Source organism: Acipenser ruthenus, chromosome 32, assembly GCF_902713425.1.
Source record: "Acipenser ruthenus chromosome 32, fAciRut3.2 maternal haplotype, whole genome shotgun sequence".
NCBI classification, from domain to species: Eukaryota; Metazoa; Chordata; class Actinopteri; order Acipenseriformes; family Acipenseridae; genus Acipenser; species Acipenser ruthenus.
Genome location: NC_081220.1, coordinates 2,696,818 through 2,713,608, shown reverse-complemented (window position 1 = coordinate 2,713,608; position 16,791 = coordinate 2,696,818). Strand labels below are relative to the sequence as shown.

The 16,791-nt window shown below is 39.1% G+C and overlaps 9 non-coding genes across 9 annotated transcripts; 7 read left to right on the top strand and 2 right to left on the bottom strand.

Moving 5' to 3' along the window:
- The first annotated feature begins 541 nt into the window (after nucleotides 1–541).
- Nucleotides 542–754, top strand: LOC131703619 (small nucleolar RNA U3). Its single transcript, XR_009310053.1, has one exon. It is a non-coding gene; the product is annotated as a small nucleolar RNA U3 (small nucleolar RNA).
- A 6,538-nt stretch (nucleotides 755–7,292) lies between these two features.
- Nucleotides 7,293–7,364, top strand: trnaw-cca (transfer RNA tryptophan (anticodon CCA)). Its single transcript has one exon. It is a non-coding gene; the product is annotated as a tRNA-Trp (tRNA).
- Nucleotides 7,365–8,017: 653 nt separating this feature from the next.
- On the top strand, nucleotides 8,018–8,090 carry trnaf-aaa (transfer RNA phenylalanine (anticodon AAA)). The gene has a single exon. It is a non-coding gene; the product is annotated as a tRNA-Phe (tRNA).
- Nucleotides 8,091–8,223: 133 nt separating this feature from the next.
- trnan-guu (transfer RNA asparagine (anticodon GUU)) lies at nucleotides 8,224–8,297 on the bottom strand. The gene has a single exon. It is a non-coding gene; the product is annotated as a tRNA-Asn (tRNA).
- A 414-nt stretch (nucleotides 8,298–8,711) lies between these two features.
- Nucleotides 8,712–8,784, top strand: trnak-cuu (transfer RNA lysine (anticodon CUU)). The gene has a single exon. It is a non-coding gene; the product is annotated as a tRNA-Lys (tRNA).
- A 2,630-nt stretch (nucleotides 8,785–11,414) lies between these two features.
- On the top strand, nucleotides 11,415–11,486 carry trnaw-cca (transfer RNA tryptophan (anticodon CCA)). The gene has a single exon. It is a non-coding gene; the product is annotated as a tRNA-Trp (tRNA).
- Nucleotides 11,487–12,342: 856 nt separating this feature from the next.
- On the bottom strand, nucleotides 12,343–12,416 carry trnan-guu (transfer RNA asparagine (anticodon GUU)). Its single transcript has one exon. It is a non-coding gene; the product is annotated as a tRNA-Asn (tRNA).
- A 414-nt stretch (nucleotides 12,417–12,830) lies between these two features.
- Nucleotides 12,831–12,903, top strand: trnak-cuu (transfer RNA lysine (anticodon CUU)). The gene has a single exon. It is a non-coding gene; the product is annotated as a tRNA-Lys (tRNA).
- An 876-nt stretch (nucleotides 12,904–13,779) lies between these two features.
- Nucleotides 13,780–13,853, top strand: trnan-guu (transfer RNA asparagine (anticodon GUU)). Its single transcript has one exon. It is a non-coding gene; the product is annotated as a tRNA-Asn (tRNA).
- Nucleotides 13,854–16,791: the final 2,938 nt, after the last annotated feature.

Below are 16,791 nucleotides of genomic sequence, written 5' to 3'. Positions count from 1 at the left end.
AAAAAAAATCTGAACACAAGGTGTGTTTATGTAATCTGATACGTTACATCTAGACTTAACTGTTACGGTTAACACAATTAGAGTAAGTTATCATAACAATAGAGTTAAAAGAACATTCAAATAAGATGCCAGTTAAAAATGCGCCAAAAATGACAAAGTAGCCTCAGATTAGGACAACGGCACTTAAAGGGTAAGAAACACATTTGCAGCAAAACCCTTGAAATGACGAGAGCCTTCCTCCTCCTGAATACTATGCAGGTGGGCGGGGACTGAAACCTCCCCCGGCTAGAGAGATTGGTGATTGGTTGTTTCTTGACATTATTCATAGAGAGGTGCACCCTGGGTATTACTTATCTTCTCTTTTTTACATTATACTTTAATTGAGTGGTTATTTCATTATGTGAATTTTGTGTTTGAAACGCATTGGCAATTATTAACATTACTATGAACAAGTGATATACTAGAAAGGAACCTGAATCAGACACCATCACTGCAGTGATATATGCCGGGAGTAGGGAAGTTGTTTTCCCCTGTATTTGTTAAGACTATACTTTCAGGGATCATTTCTATAGGTTGTTTCTAGTGAAATGTGTTTCTAAAGTGTCTGGTCTCGCTAACCATGATGAGGAGTTACAGTGTTTTCTTCTGAGCGTGAAGCGGGTCTTGAATGCTGCTTCACTGTAGCTGTTCTTGATCATTGATGACCGTTCTGCTCTCTTTTGAGGGTGGAGGAAGAAAACACAGTCTGAGTGGTTTGTGACATTTTATAAATGGTAAATAAAAAATAAAAAGGAGTTTTATATTTGTTATCATTGTGGTATATGATATGTATTACAAAAGAAAGTTTCTTTAAGATAGGATATATTATCTAGTTTAAGTGTGGAGTGTTTGGAAAGCGGGTTATTAATATTAAATAACAGTGGATTCTTGTGTTTTAAGCGACACCTAGTGGAAGAGAAGTTTATTACATGCATTTGCAGTCCAAAACTGGAGCAGAATAATCTATGTTACACTCACATTTTGGTGCATGTGTCGGTTTAGCTGGAAACAGTATTTTCTCATTAGAAATGACTGTTAGTATAACAAGGAAACTGCAAGCAAGGACTAAAAACACCAGAATGAGTATGAGCTGGCTGAGGTTGAAGATGAAGGGCGTCCTTTGTTGAGGGTAAAGTGGATAAATGTCATTGTAGAATGTTATCTTTCAATGAGCTGAAAACAAACACGGAACAGTGCAAACAGTTATTCAGTACTTCTCGCTGAGCAGAACACTAACGCTGTCTGCAAACGACATTGTCTTTGTTAAAAATAAAGACAGGAAAATCAAATAATGGTTTTTAGCTGGTTGTTTTTTTTTTCACAAGAATGTTTTCATATAGACTAGTCATTAAAATGTGCGTCCTTGAACAGCTTCTAATGTGTTCAAACTGTATACTACTTTATCTTTATAATATTTTTAAAAATATTATATTTAATATTATTCTAGGCAAAATATGATAAACCATCCTGTTGTGGAAATCCTGTGAATTACATTATATATATACAGCTCTGGAAAAAATTAAGAGACCACTGCAAAATTATCAGTTTCTCTGGTTTTACTAATTATAGGTATGTGTTTGGGTAAAATGAACATTTTTGTTTTATTCTATAAACTACTGACAACATTTCTCCTAAATTCCAAATAAAAATATTGTCATTTAGAGCATTTATTTGCAGAAAATGACAACTGGTCATATATATATATATATCTATCATAACACAACTAAAAACTTACCTACCTTTTATCCAGTGATCTCGGTATATTGAGCAATTGGAATTTATTAAGATCTCTCGGGGGAGCAGTGATGTGCATGAAAAGATGGTGAGTTTTGATCCTTTCTCTTTTTATAGCCCCCTCCAAGATATCATAAAGGATGATCTCATATTTACTTAGCTTGTCAGGAAATATCTGGGGAATTTTGGTGGCAAGATTTATGTAAATACTTTGTGCCCACCCCAGTGTCTCTGTACCCGCTTCTTCAGGAAATCCACGATTCACTCTGAAGCAAGAACTCTGCTCTAAGTGTTCTTTGTCTTCTTCTCGGTAGGAGCTGAAGGCTCGTCTCCATATATTGGTATGCATTGTGCTGTAGTGTCTGGTGCGGTTTTATCCAGTTGTCTTAAGCAATACTGTATTATTATTATTATTATTATTATTATTATTATTATTATTTATTTCTTAGCTGACGCCCTTATCCAGGGCGACTTGCAATTGTTACAAGATATCACATTATTTTTACATACAATTACCCATTTATACAGTTGTTTTTTTTTACTGGAGCAATCTAAGTAAAGTACCTTGCTCAAGGGTACAGCAGCAGTGTCCCCACCGGAGACCCTCTGGTCAAGAGTCCAGAGCCCTAACCACTACTCCACACTGCTGTATTACTGAATAGATGAAGTATATGCTATTTTGTTTTTACGATTTACTAAAAAAAAATAGAAACACTCAAGGATTTTGACTCCATTAACTGACCAGCCGGAGCAACGCACTTAAAGGTATTTTATTTATAAATGCCGTTTGCTAATAATTTGCATTAAATGCAAAAGTAATGATAGGTATGTTTTCAAATAAGAATTACAATCTGATACTGGCATGCTATTTTTGGGCTGCAGGGCGACTGGGGGAGGCTGGAGAGTGTGGAGTTTAGTGGAACACCCGCTGATTGAAAGAAGGAACTTGCCGCGGGTTGGGGTCTGCTTCTGGGACCGGGCTGTGAAACTTGCGGACCATCACACAACCTCCACCATGTTTAACACTGGGTATTGTTCACTTTTTTTATATACGGCAAGGTGTAGTATTCTGTAGTAAAATTACTACAGCCAGCGAAAGTCCAGTATCGGGGTGCACGGAATGGTTCACAAGACCTCCTCGTTGAAATGGCTTAACACTCCGAGTCTCTCCATTGTATTCCCCTTGATGTCCTGGTAACTCTTGCTTTTTTCTATTTATTTATTTTTTTAAACTTGAGGATCTCTCTCAGTGTCAGCAGACTGATGGGATGGATAGGAGTGTTGGAGAAGGGACGGAGATGAGGCGGCAGAAATACTGAATTCCAGAGATGTAGGCTTTAACGGTAGTGGGGGCTAAGTGAAGAGAATCCCTTGCATGGGCGATGGAGGCTACAATCCGCTGTTCATTAAATCGGAATGGGATGTATTTTGATTTGAGTGCAGAAAGTTGTAAATGTTTTCCATCCAGTGGTAAATGAAGATTTGGTCGCTGGAGCAGCTGGACCTGAACAAATATATGAAATCGACTGCTGAGTTGTTTCTAAAAAAGAAGGCAGAGAGATGAGATGCCGACCATCCTGTTAGTTAATACGGGATTGATCAGCGGTCTGTTTGGAATGGAAAAGATGAACTTTTAATCAGAGGTTTGGGTTTCACAACTCCAGTCAGTCATTCTCCTAATAGTGGAACTCCTTAATTCATAAATCAAACACATTACCAGTCTCGTACCATGTATTAAAGCTTGTAGTATGTGAGAGGATGAGCGGACATATTTTAATATATTTTAATAAATTGCGATAGAAAGTTTGGAGTGTGTGAGATTCGCAGCGATAGCAAATCAGCTTAAATTATGTAGAGCTTGTGGTGTTATGCTGCCATCTAGAGGTTGCGATTGGAATTGAAACTATTGGCTTCAGTGAAGCAGGGTAGCATATATTTTGTTAATGCGATTAAAATCCTCGTCTATGTATAAAACATTTGCTTTATAACAGTTAGTGATAATATAAGTAAGTAAGTAAGTAAGTAAGTAATTAAGTATGGAAGAGGAGCCTGCAATATTTAGATGTCACAATTCGGCGAGTTGAAGCTCCCATGTTGCAAAAGCGCAACAGCAGGAGCCAGAAGGTTGCAGTCATGAGGCACAGGCTCGCATTGCCTGTTAAAGCTGCCTGGTCGCCATGGCAACTTACCACTCCCAGTAGTGAGGCGCCGGTGTGAAAGAGTTGCAGAGAAACGGCCTGCAGTGAAAGGAACGAACAAAAAACAAACACAGACAAGGAAGCGGAAACAGTGTTGGGTTAAAGAAAAAAGAGAGAGATAGACAGGAGGGGCAGCCAATAACATACGTGGAGCAGCGCTGGCCCTGCCCGAATAATATGACGAGGCGAGCGCTGCATTGTGTGATTGGCTGGAAATACTACAAGAGGCTGAACTGGGATCAGCTTCCACCCGGAAGAGATCGTGGGCGCTACCGGGCAGGACGCCACGGAGGGAAGGAAAGACAGGCTAAAGAAAAGGATAAAGGATAAGAAAAAAAGCAGCGCAAAGAGCGAGAGAGCCCTCTACGTCATCCACCGAATTACACCTAAACGCTAACATTTATTTAAACGAGGAACTACAATTAATTAGATTTCAGAGATTTAGACAAAGAAGCTACATGCCACTCTTGTGTGCAATTCCATTCTAAAACATAAATAATGTGTTTAATATAAATGGTGTGGATATCAAACTATCTAAAACATAAATAATGTGTTTAATATAAATGGTGTGGATATCAAACTGCTTGCACACCCTGGTATGTTTTGACGTTGACCAACATGTGGAATCACATGATTGGTAGATGTCCAGTTATTTAGCTTTTCTGTTTGAATAGTCGCTACACACCCTTAAAAAGTAGACGGAAGAGGAAGAAGAAGGAGGAGAATAACAATTTCACCTTAGTTTGACGACTTATACCTCATTGTGTATAAGAGGTATGTACATTTTTTTCACATTTGAGGTAAGAAAGTTTCAGTCTTTTGATACGGATACAGATGGTAATTCTTAGTGATTTAGTTTTGCCGCTGCAACATGGTAAAAACAGCTAAACTCTTTGAGCTGTATGGAGACTCTCGGTAGTTTCAAACAAGTTTTTCTAACTTGTGCGAGGAACTACCGTTCCTCTCAATTGCAACAAAATTACTTATTGGTCATTGTCAAATAGCAATTGCTATTGTAAAATGCGTGCATCGTTTGTAGCTACATCGATATTGAAATAAATAATATTACCTTTTTGGGTTGCCTTCAATCCGTTTCAATTTTACCCTTGTCATAACATCTTTCATGGAGCAACAGTTGGTATGTGCGTAAACCCAATCGGGCCTTGATACGAGAACCCTAGTGTGTGCTGAAATAAATAATGCGGTTTTCTACATTAACAAATGCAGCTTATCAGAATGCCGAGTGGTCTAAGGCGCCAGATTCAAGGACTCTGTCTTTCCAAAGAATTTTGTGTTCTGGTCTCTGAATGGAGGCGTTGGTTCAAATCCCACTTTTGACAGTTCAATTTTACGTATTTTTAAAAAGAATACATTTCTTTACTTTACTAGAAAAGATTGTTTTAAGGAAATCAACAGCTGATACCAAACTCTTGTCAGCACTCAATACCATTTTAATTTGCATTTTAAATCAGAATAAAATAGTGTTCCTAACACAGATTGCATTTTTGTTGTAAACAGACTACTTGTTAACCTCACTGAAAATATTTTGTGTCCAAACATGTTATTTAACTTGATTGTTTTAATATTCCAAATAACATATTACTTGAAAAACATCGTCTACCACTGGATCGTGGTCTCAGGCAGGGATGTTTTAATATTCCACATAACATATTACTTTGAAAAACATAATATATTTTTGAATACAGTCCTATTTGAGTATTTAAAATATGGTTACATTCAAATGCCAGCAACGGTGTGTCAATTTAACGAAGCGCCTAACGCCGCTCGGAACGTTCGCATTTTTAAATCCTAACGGTCTCTGCTCAGCTGAGTGGAATGTTCACGAGCCGGTTGCCTAGCAGCGTCTCCCCCTCCTTCTCTGCCCCGCCCTCTCGCCCTCTCTCGTTGCTCCAGCTAGGAGTTCAAATTTAGCTTCGTTATATTAGCGCAACTCTTTGCTAACTTTTACAAATTAGCTTATTAGGGGCTTCGTGTTTTTAAGATGGTTCAAGTGCAGTCCGGGCAGACTGACTGGAACATCATTACAGTATACCGCACTGCGCTCAGCTTTGTGTGGCGGCTGATACACAAAATAATGAACGACTGTTCATTATTTTGTGGCATACAAACATTTTCAAGATCGCAGTGGTGGTAATGTCACGGGTGTCGAATGTGTTGATTATTATTACCACTCAGTATTATCACTTATGATTTTTGAATTTTAATTGGATTGGTTTTCCTTTTTTTGCATAGTTTGTTTATTTGAATTATTGTTTAATTTTTGAGCGTTAGATGTATTTTAATGTGTATTTGTTCACTTAACCATACGTCATCCACTCTCTGGTCCAGACCTCCTCTTAGGGCTCCTGTCCAGACGCCTGTTTGGACAGCCCTCTCCATAGGGTGCTGCGCTTCAGCTGAAGTCCTCAGGAGAGATCCTGATATCCTGACATAAACCACGAACGCAAAGGTTCTTGTCAGTACCTCTTTTCAAATGTCTTCAATCACCAAGTTCCGCAGTCCTCCCAGAGTGAGTCCACGAAAAAAAATAACAAAACAAAACTGACACTGTCCGTGCACAAAAAAAAAACCCAACCACTCGCTGTCTAATCTCGTCCTCTTTATTTTCGTTTACTTCCCTCGGCTTCTCTCTCTTTCCTATTCCGGTATCTCCTCGTTCCATGCTCCCAGTCTCTTAGTTCATCACCCTTTTAATACCTCAAAGCCCTTTTAATTCCAGGTGTGTACAGGTACCTGCAATTGTTTGGGGCGGGTGCACCGTGCTTGTGATAAACAAAACAAAAAAATACTTTAATTACGAACTCCGTTTCACCCGTGCACCAAACAAAATAGACAAATAACAATCAACACAGCAAAAAACACAGTGCAAACATTAGATGAGAAAAGCCCCTTTGTGCCAGTGTGCATTCAGAGGAGACGCGCTGAGAGAATCCGTCTTCTGTGTCACTCAGTACTGCCAGCTTTTCCATATTGGTGATATATTGGTCAGCATAGCTGCTTTCCAAGTAATTGACCAGAGACGATTCCCAGCCAGTACAGCTGTGTTTATGCCCACGTTTCAAATAATGAAATTTATAAAAGCAAATCGCATTGTTTTATGTTTTCTTTACTTTTAAAGCTGAGAATCAAACACACTTCCGACAACTTAATAGCCCTGCTGGCTACGAACACGTATTGAGTCGGCTGTTTCCCATGACCCTGGTGATACCAAGTGTTTTCCTAGTATCAGCGTCGGCATTACCATGTTTGGCATGCTTGCTGTACACTCTAGCATTGCATAATAAGCTGGCATTACACCAGGACTTCGTGGCGCAATGGTAGCGCGTCTGACTCCAGATCAGAAGGTTGCGTGTTCAAATCACGTCGAGGTCAAAGACTCCTTTGTTTTTATTCTGCACTATTTCATTTTTTAACGTGTTTGAATTTGACTGTTTCCGGACATTTATTTATACAATTTAGCCTACACAACATATTGATTGTATAGCGATCAAACAGAGATTTATTGTATTGCGATTCATTTTTATGTTTCATTTGATACAGCACAATAAATTAAAGTGAATCCGAAATTACTGTTGACCAGTCTTCATTGACACAGTTAGGTAATAAAGTTATATTAACACTTCCTTGCATGAGATAGAGAACATAGCTATAGAAATACTAGTTTTGAAGAAATTTAAAGTACAGCAAGTAATGATTGGTACCTTTAAGCTTAACAGACCTTTAAGAATTAACAACGACTTTCAATGTACACGTTTTAGAGCTCAGCGTTTGTTGAGGCAGTTCAAGCGCTGCACTTTCAGGCAGCCAGTTCCAGTGTTTGCCTTTTGGACTTACTCTGGAAGGAATACCAAAAAAAAAAAAAAAACATTTGTTGAGAACCGCATTTGGGAGAAAACAACAGTTTCTAAACGCATTTGTAAAGGCATCGGATTCTATTATGGTGTTGCCGAGCTGTTGAACGTTTCTCATTACAGGTTTACTGGATTGCCAAAAAGAATGCTACCTCGAAACACTTGCCTTGTCAAGCCGAAATAGCTCTGTTGGGAGAGCGTTAGACTAAAGATCTAAAGGTCCCTGGTTCGATCCCGGGTTTCGGCAAACAACAAGACGATATTTGTCTTGTATTATTTTGAACTACAAAAAGAGCACATTTATCCTTCAGCGTAATTGGATGAAATAACAGCGTATCAGAGTGCCATTTTGTAATGTGATTAAGAAATGCAAAAAGCATCATCCCAGGGTGGGCTTGAACCACCAACCTTTCGGTTAACAGCCGAACGCGCTAACCGATTGCGCCACAGAGACCAACCTGTTAAGCCGCCAAAGCATACGGCAGTGATTAGCAAGGCGAGATGCTGCAGAACGTGATCGAGGGAGCAGAACACAGCAGAACCTGAGATCACATCTAAGATGAAAGCAAGATGGGGCAGGAAAGTCTATGTAATCCTTTATGGCAGCACAGCATATGTCGTTTTGTTAGATAACACCCTGGGAGACAACAGAGCAGTGTGTGTAAATAGCTAAAATGGAAACCATATACTTACGACTTAATTTTGATACAGAACTGTGGTCATGTGTAATCTGTTTTCATTATGATAATAAAGCTAGAGTTCAGTGGATTATATTTGGAATCTTTGGTTCTGTCATTCAGTATATTCTCAAATAAGATGACAAATTAATAGCTCAGTTGGTTACAGTGAAAGTACCATGCACTAGTCAGCCCGGCTAGCTCAGTCGGTAGAGCATGAGACTCTTAATCTCAGGGTCGTGGGTTCGAGCCCCACGTTGGGCTTCCTTTTTAAATACAAATTGAAGATGTTTCTTCGAGACAACGGAGCAATGTCTGATTCTGTTCACATTGTATACAGTATTGCAACAAAATTACTTATTGGTCATTGTCAAATAGCAATTGCTATTGTAAAATGCATGCATCGTTTATAGCTATAACGATATTGAAATAAATAATCTAACTCTTTGGGTTGACTTCAATCCGATTCTTTTTTTTTTACAATTGTCTTAACATCATTCATGGAGCAACAGTTGGTATGTGCGTAAACCCAATCGGGCCTTGATACGAGAACCCTAGTGTGTGCTGAAATAAATAATGCGGTTTTCTACAATAACTAACGTAGCTTGTCAGAATGCCGAGTGGTCTAAGGCGCCAGATTCAAGGACTCTGTCTTTTCAAAGAATTTTGTGTTCTGGTCTCTGAATGGAGGCGTGCGTTTAAATCCCACTTTTGACAGTTCAATTTTACGTATTTTTAAAAAGAATACATTTCTTTACTTTACTAGAAAAGATTGTTTTAAGGAAATCAACAGCTGATACCAAACTGTTGTCAGCACTCAATACCATTTTAATTTCCATTTTAAATCCGAATAAAATAGTGTTCCTAACACAGATTTCATTTTTGTTGTAAACAGACTACTTGTTAACCTCACTGAAAATATTTCGTGTCCAAACATGTTATTTAACTTGATTGTTGTCAAATTCCAAATAACATATTACTTGAAAAACATCTCCGTCTACCACTGGATCGTGGTCTCAGGCTGGGATGCGAACCATTGAGAACAGTATAAACGATCTATTACTAGACGCAGCTTACAGGAAAAATGCCCTCGTTTAACATGCTAGGATGATCGACTTCGGCATTCTCCAACTGCTGTTTACATTTTCTAACACTTTATGAGGAAGAAAAATATTTTGTGTCCAAACATGTGTTATTTAGTTTGATTGTTTTAATATTCCACATAACATATTACTTTGAAAAACATAATATATATTTTTAATACAGTCCTATTTGAGTATTTAAAATATGGTTATATTCAAATGCCAGCAACGGTGTGTTAATTTAACGAAGCGCCTAACGGCGCTCGGAACGTTCGCATTTTTAAATCCTAACGGTCTCTGCTCAGCTGAGTGGAATGTTCACGAGCCGGTTGCCTAGCAGCGTCTCCCCCTCCTTCTCTGCCCCGCCCTCTCGCCCTCTCTCGTTGCTCCAGCTAGGAGTTCAAATTTAGCTTCGTTATATTAGCGCAACTCTTTACTAACTTTTACAAATTAGCTTATTAGGGGCTTCGTGTTTTTAAGATGGTTCAAGTGCAGTCCGGGCAGACTGACTGGAACATCATTACAGTATACCGCACTGCGCTCAGCTTTGTGTGGCGGCTGATACACAAAATAATGAACGACTGTTCATTATTTTGTGGCATACAAACATTTTCAAGATCGCAGTGGTGGTAATGTCACGGGTGTCGAATGTGTTGATTATTATTTTATTCAGTATTATCACTTATGATTTTTGAATTTTAATTGGATTGGTTTTCCTTTTTTTGCATAGTTTGTTTATTTGAATTATTGTTTAATTTTTGAGCGTTAGATGCATTTTAATGTGTATTTGTTCACTTAACCATACGTCATCCACTCTCTGGTCCAGACCTCCTCTTAGGGCTCCTGTCCAGACGCCTGTTTGGGCAGCCCTCTCCATAGGGTGCTGCGCTTCAGCTGAAGGCCTCAGGAGAGATCCTGATATCCTGACATAAACCACGAACGCAAAGGTTCTTGTCAGTACCTCTTTTCAAATGTCTTCAATCACCAAGTTCCGCAGTCCTCCCAGAGTGAGTCCACGAAAAAAAATAACAAAACGAAAGTGACACTGTCCGTGCACAAAAAAAAACCCCAACCACTCGCTGTCTAATCTCGTCCTCTTTATTTTCGTTTACTTCCCTCGGCTTCTCTCTCTTTCCTATTCCGGTATCTCCTCGTTCCATGCTCCCAGTCTCTTAGTTCCTCACCCTTTTAATACCTCAAAGCACTTTTAATTCCAGGTGTGTACAGGTACCTGCAATTGTTTGGGGCGGGAACTGAGGTCCGTGTGCACCGTGCTTGTGATAAACAAAACAAAAAAATACTTTAATTACGAACTCCGTTTCACCCATGCACCAAACAAAATAGACAAATAACAATCAATACAGCAAAAAACACAGTGCAAACATTAGATGAGAAAAGCCCCTTTGTGCCAGTGCGCATTCAGAGGAGACGCGCTGAGAGAATCCGTCTTCTGTGTCACTCAGTACTGCCAGCTTTTCCCTATTGGTGATATATTGGTCAGCATAGCTGCTTTCCAAGTAATTGACCAGAGACGATTCCCAGCCAGTACAACTGTGTTTATGCCCACGTTTCAAATAATGAAATTTATAAAAGCAAATCGCATTGTTTTATGTTTTCTTTACTTTTAAAGCTGAGAATCAAACACACTTCCGACAACTTAATAGCCCTGCTGGCTACGAACACGTATTGAGTCGGCTGTTTCCCATGACCCTGGTGATGCCGAGTGTTTTCCTAGTATCAGCGTCGGCATTACCATGTTTGGCATGCTTGCTGTACACTCTAGCATTGCATAATAAGCTGGCATTACTCCAGGACTTCGTGGTGCAACGGTAGCGCGTCTGACTCCAGATCAGAAGGTTGCGTGTTCAAATCACGTCGAGGTCAAAGCTGTCTTTGTTTCTATTCCACACTATTTCATTTTTTTTAACGTATTTGAATGTTTCCGGACATTTATTTATACAATTTAGCCTATACAACATATTGATTGTATAGCGATCAAACAGATATTTATTGTATTGCGATTCATTTTTATGTTTCATTTGATACTGCACAATAAATTAAAGTGAATCCGAAATTACTGTTGACCAGTCTTCATTGACACAGTTAGGTAATAAAGTTATATTAACACTTCCTTGCATGAGATAGAGAACATAGCTATAGAATACTAGTTTTGAAGAAATTTGAAGTACAGCAAGTAATGATTGGTACCTTTAAGCTTAACAGACCTTTAAGAATTAACAACGACTTTCAATGTACACGTTTTAGAGCTCAGCGTTTGTTGAGGCAGTTCAAGTGCTGCACTTTCAGGCAGCCAGTTCCAGTGTTTGCCTTTTGGACTTACTCTGGAAGGAATACAAAAAAAAAAAAAAAAACATTTGTTGAGAACCGCATTTGGGAGAAAACAACAGTTTCTAAACGCATTTGTAAAGGCATCGGATTCTATTATGGTGTTGCCGAGCTTTTGAACGTTTCTCATTACAGGTTTACTGGATTGCCAAAAAGAATGCTACCTCGAAACATTTGCCTTGTCAATCCGAAATAGCTCAGTTGGGAGAGCGTTAGACTGAAGATCTAAAGGTCCCTGGTTCGATCCCTGGTTTCGGCAAACAATAAGACGATATTTGTTTTGTATTATTTTGAACTACAAAAAAAGAGCACATTTATCCTTCAGCGTAATTGGATGAAATAACAGCGTATCAGAGTGCCATTTTCTAATGTGATTAAGAAATGCAAAAAGCATCGTCCCTGGGTGGGCTTGAACCACCAACCTTTCGGTTAACAGCCGAACGCGCTAACCGATTGCGCCACAGAGACCAACCTGTTAAGCCGCCAAAGCATACGGGAGTGATTAGCAAGGCGAGATGCTGCAGAACGTGATCGAGGGAGCAGAACACAGCAGAACCTGAGATCACATCTAAGATGAAAGCAACACGGGGCAGGAAAGTCTATGTAATCCTTTATGGCAGCACAGCATATGTCGTTTTGTTAGATAACACCCTGGGAGACAACAGAGCAGTGTGTGTAAATAGCTACAATGGAAACCATATACTTACGACTTAATTTTGATACAGAACTGTGGTCATGTGTAATCTGTTTTCATTATGATAATAAAGCTAGAGTTCAGTGGATTATATTTGGAATCTTTGGTTCTGTCATTCAGTATATTCTCAAATAAGATGACAAATTAATAGCTCAGTTGGTTACAGTGAAAGTACCATGCACCAGTCAGCCCGGCTAGCTCAGTCGATAGAGCATGAGACTCTTAATCTCAGGGTTGTGGGTTCGAGCCCCACGTTGGGCATCCTTTCTAAATACAAATTGAAGATGTTTCTTCGAGACAACGGAGCAATGTCTGATTCTGTTCACATTGTATACAGTATTGCAACAAAATTACTTATTGGTCATTGTCAAATAGCAATTGCTATTGTAAAATGCATGCATCGTTTATAGCTATAACGATATTGAAATAAATAATCTAACTTTTTGGGTTGACTTCAATCCGATTCTTTTTTTTACAATTGTCTTAACATCATTCATGGAGCAACAGTTGGTATGTACGTAAACCCAATCGGGCCTTGATACGAGAACCCTAGTGTGTGCTGAAATAAATAATGCGGTTTTCTACATTAACAAATGCAGCTTATCAGAATGCCGAGTGGTCTAAGGCGCCAGATTCAAGGACTCTGTCTTTCCAAAGAATTTTGTGTTCTGGTCTCTGAATGGAGGCGTGGGTTCAAATCCCACTTTTGACAGTTCAATTTTACGTATTTTTAAATAGAATACATTTCTTTATTTTACTAGAAAAGATTGTTTTAAGGAAATCAACAGCTGATACCAAACTGTTGTCAGCACTCAATACCATTTTAATTTCCATTTTAAATCCGAATAAAATAGTGTTCCTAACACAAATTGCATTTTTGTTGTAAACAGACTACTTGTTAACCTCACTGAAAATATTTTGTGTCCAAACATGTTATTTAACTTGATTGTTTTAATATTCCAAATAACATATTACTTGAAAAACATCGTCTACCACTGGATCGTGGTCTCAGGCTGGGATGCGGACCATTGAGAACAGTATAAACAATCTATTACTGGAAGTAGCTTACATGAGAAATGCCCTCGTTTAACATGCTAGGATGATCCCTCCCGTATGCTGTGGTTGTTTAACAGGTTGGTCTCTGTGGCGCAATCGGTTAGCGCGTTCGGCTGTTAACCGAAAGGTTGGTGGTTCAAGCCCACCCAGGGACGATGCTTTTTGCATTTCTTAATCACATTAGAAAATGGCATTCTGATAAATTGTTATTTCTTCCATTTACACTGAAGAAAAAAATATGCTTTGTTTGTTAGTTCAAAATAAAAACAGTTTTGTTGTTTGCCGAAACCCGGGATCAAACCAGGGACCTTTAGATCTTCAGTTTAACGCGGTGCCAACTGCGCTATTTCGACTTGACAAAGCTAGTGTTTCGAGATAGCATTCTTTTTGTCGATCGCCTTTTTGTCAGTCCAGTAAACCTGTGTATTCTGAGAAACGTTCAACAGCTCGGAAACACCATAATAGAATCCTGACAAGCTGCGTTTGTTACAGTAGAAAACCGCATTATTTATTTCAGCACAGTCTAGGGTTGTCTATTGTATCAAGGCCCAATTGGGTTTATTACGCACATACCAACTGTTGCTCCATGAAAGATGTAATGACAATTGTAAAAAAAGAGACGGATTGAGCCAACCCAAAAAAGTAAGATTATTTATTTCAATATCGTTATAGCTATAAACGATGCACGCATTTTACAATAGCAATTGCTATATGACAGTGACCAATAACTAATTTTGTTGCAATCCTGTATACAATGTGAACAGAATCAGACATTGATCAGTTGCCTCGAAGAAACTTAAACAATTTGTGTTTAAAAAGGATGCCCAACATGGGGCTCGAACCAACTACCCTGAGCTTGAGAGTCTCACGCACTACTGACTGAGCTAGCCAGGCTGACTGATGGCAAATTCTTTCACTCTAACCAACTGAGCTATTAATTTGTCGTCTCAGAATACTGAAAACAGATTCCAAATATAATCCACTGAACGTCACCAGAAACAGCTTTGATGACACAAAGTCGTATGACACGAACCCTAAGAATGTTATTCCAGATTCATTGTCGCTTAGAAACAACTGCAGCCTCCCTGCCTCAATACAAATACCAATACAAAAATCGAATTACATGTATTTAGTCTACAGGAACCAGGGACTGAGGCAGATAGGTAAGTTCCTGCTTCAAGTAATTTTTAAATTAACTCCATTCAGTTCCATTATAAGGTGGTGTTTGAATTAGCTGAGTTAGTGTGTGATTAGTACCAGGTGAGTGGTTAAATTGATTAGAAGTTGATTTGCTATTTGATTGGTTTCCACACAGTTTAGTTGGTTCTTTTGCCACGCAGTTGTTATATATATATATATATATATATATATATATACTACCGGTCAAAAGTTTTAGAACACCTCAATTTTTCCAGTTTTTATTGAAATTTATGCAGTTTAATGTCTCAATGTACTCTGAAATTAAAGCATAGAACAAATAAGCAATTGGAATTAACAAAGAAATCATGGAATCGTTTTGTTTAACAAAATTTAATCTAAATTTTTGGCTCATCAAAGTAGCCACCTTTTGCAGATATAACAGCCGAACACACTCGTGGCATTCTTTCTACAATGGAAATCAAATATTGTTCGGAAAGTTCTTCTCAACACTGTTGCAGAAGTTCCCACAAATGTGTTGCACTTGTAGGTTGCTTTGCTTTCACCCTTCTGTCCAGTTCATCTCAAACCAGCTCGATGGGGTTTAAGTCTGGAGACTGTGCTGGCCATTCCATGATTTGAGGCCTACCGTCTTGTTCTTTTCTTCTAAGGTAGTTCTGATATAGCCTGGAGGTATGTTTTGGGTCATTATCTTGCTGTAGGATGAACCCCTGACCAACTAGGCGTATACCAGAGGGTATTGCATGGCGCTGCAAAATGCTGTGGTAGCAGTTTTGGTTCAGGGTGCCACTCACTCTGTGCAAGTCGCCGACTCTGGATCCAGCACAAGAGCCCCAGACCATCACGCTTCCTCCTCCATGTTTGACAGTTGGTGTCACACACCGCGGAACCATCCTTTCGCCTACTCGACGGCGTACAAAAACCCTGCGTGATGAACCAAAGATTTCAAATTTTGATTCATCGGTCCATAAGACCTTCTTCCAGTCTTCAGTATTATTATTATTATTTATTTCTTAGCAGACGCCCTTATCCAGGGAGACTTACAATTGTTACAAGATATCACATTATTTCACATTATTTTACATACAATTACCCATTTATACAGTTGGGTTTTTACTGGCGCAATCTAGGTAAAGTACCTTGCTCAAGGGTACAACAGCAGTGTCCCCCACTGGGGATTGAACCCACAACCCTCTGGTCAAGAGTCCAGAGCCCTAACCACTACTCCACACTGCTGCCCAGTAGTCCACTGGCGGTGCTTCATGGCTCAGGCAAGCCTCTTTTTCTTATTTTGCCATCTTAGCAATGGCTTTCTTACTGCCGCTCGACCTATCAAGCTGTGCTTGAAGCTGTTGTCCTGTGAGCCGCCTATCACGCAAGCTGTTGACTCTCAGAAACTTGTCTTCTGATTCTGTTGTGGCTTTGGGTCTGCCAGACCTCTTCCTGTCAGAGTTTCCTCCAGTTTCCAAGTGCCTTTTGATGGTGTAGGAACCTGTACTCACTGACACCTTGGCTTTCTTTGCAATTTCTCTAAAGGAAAGACCTACAATTTTAAGGGTTATAATGGTCTGTCTGTCTTCCTTTGTTAATTGCCTTTTTCTCGCCATTATGAGAGCAGTATACTACTTCCTGCAGTACAATACTGTCCAAATAATGCTTAAGAGGGTGTAGTAACACAGTCTGTTCCAACACTGCTTTTATACAGACAGAGGGTTTGTAAGTAATCAACAAAAGTTGGGACACCTGTAGGAATTGTTAGCATCAACTTTCAAGGCTTAATTTACTTCCATTGCTGCAGAACAGCTGTAAGTTGTTAACCCATTACTTGTTCCCTGAAAAAGGCCTTTTTGTATAACTCTGAAATGTACATTATTTTTCAGTTTTTGGTAACCTAAACTTTTTTTTTTTTTAACCTCTGGCAGTTTACCGCTTACC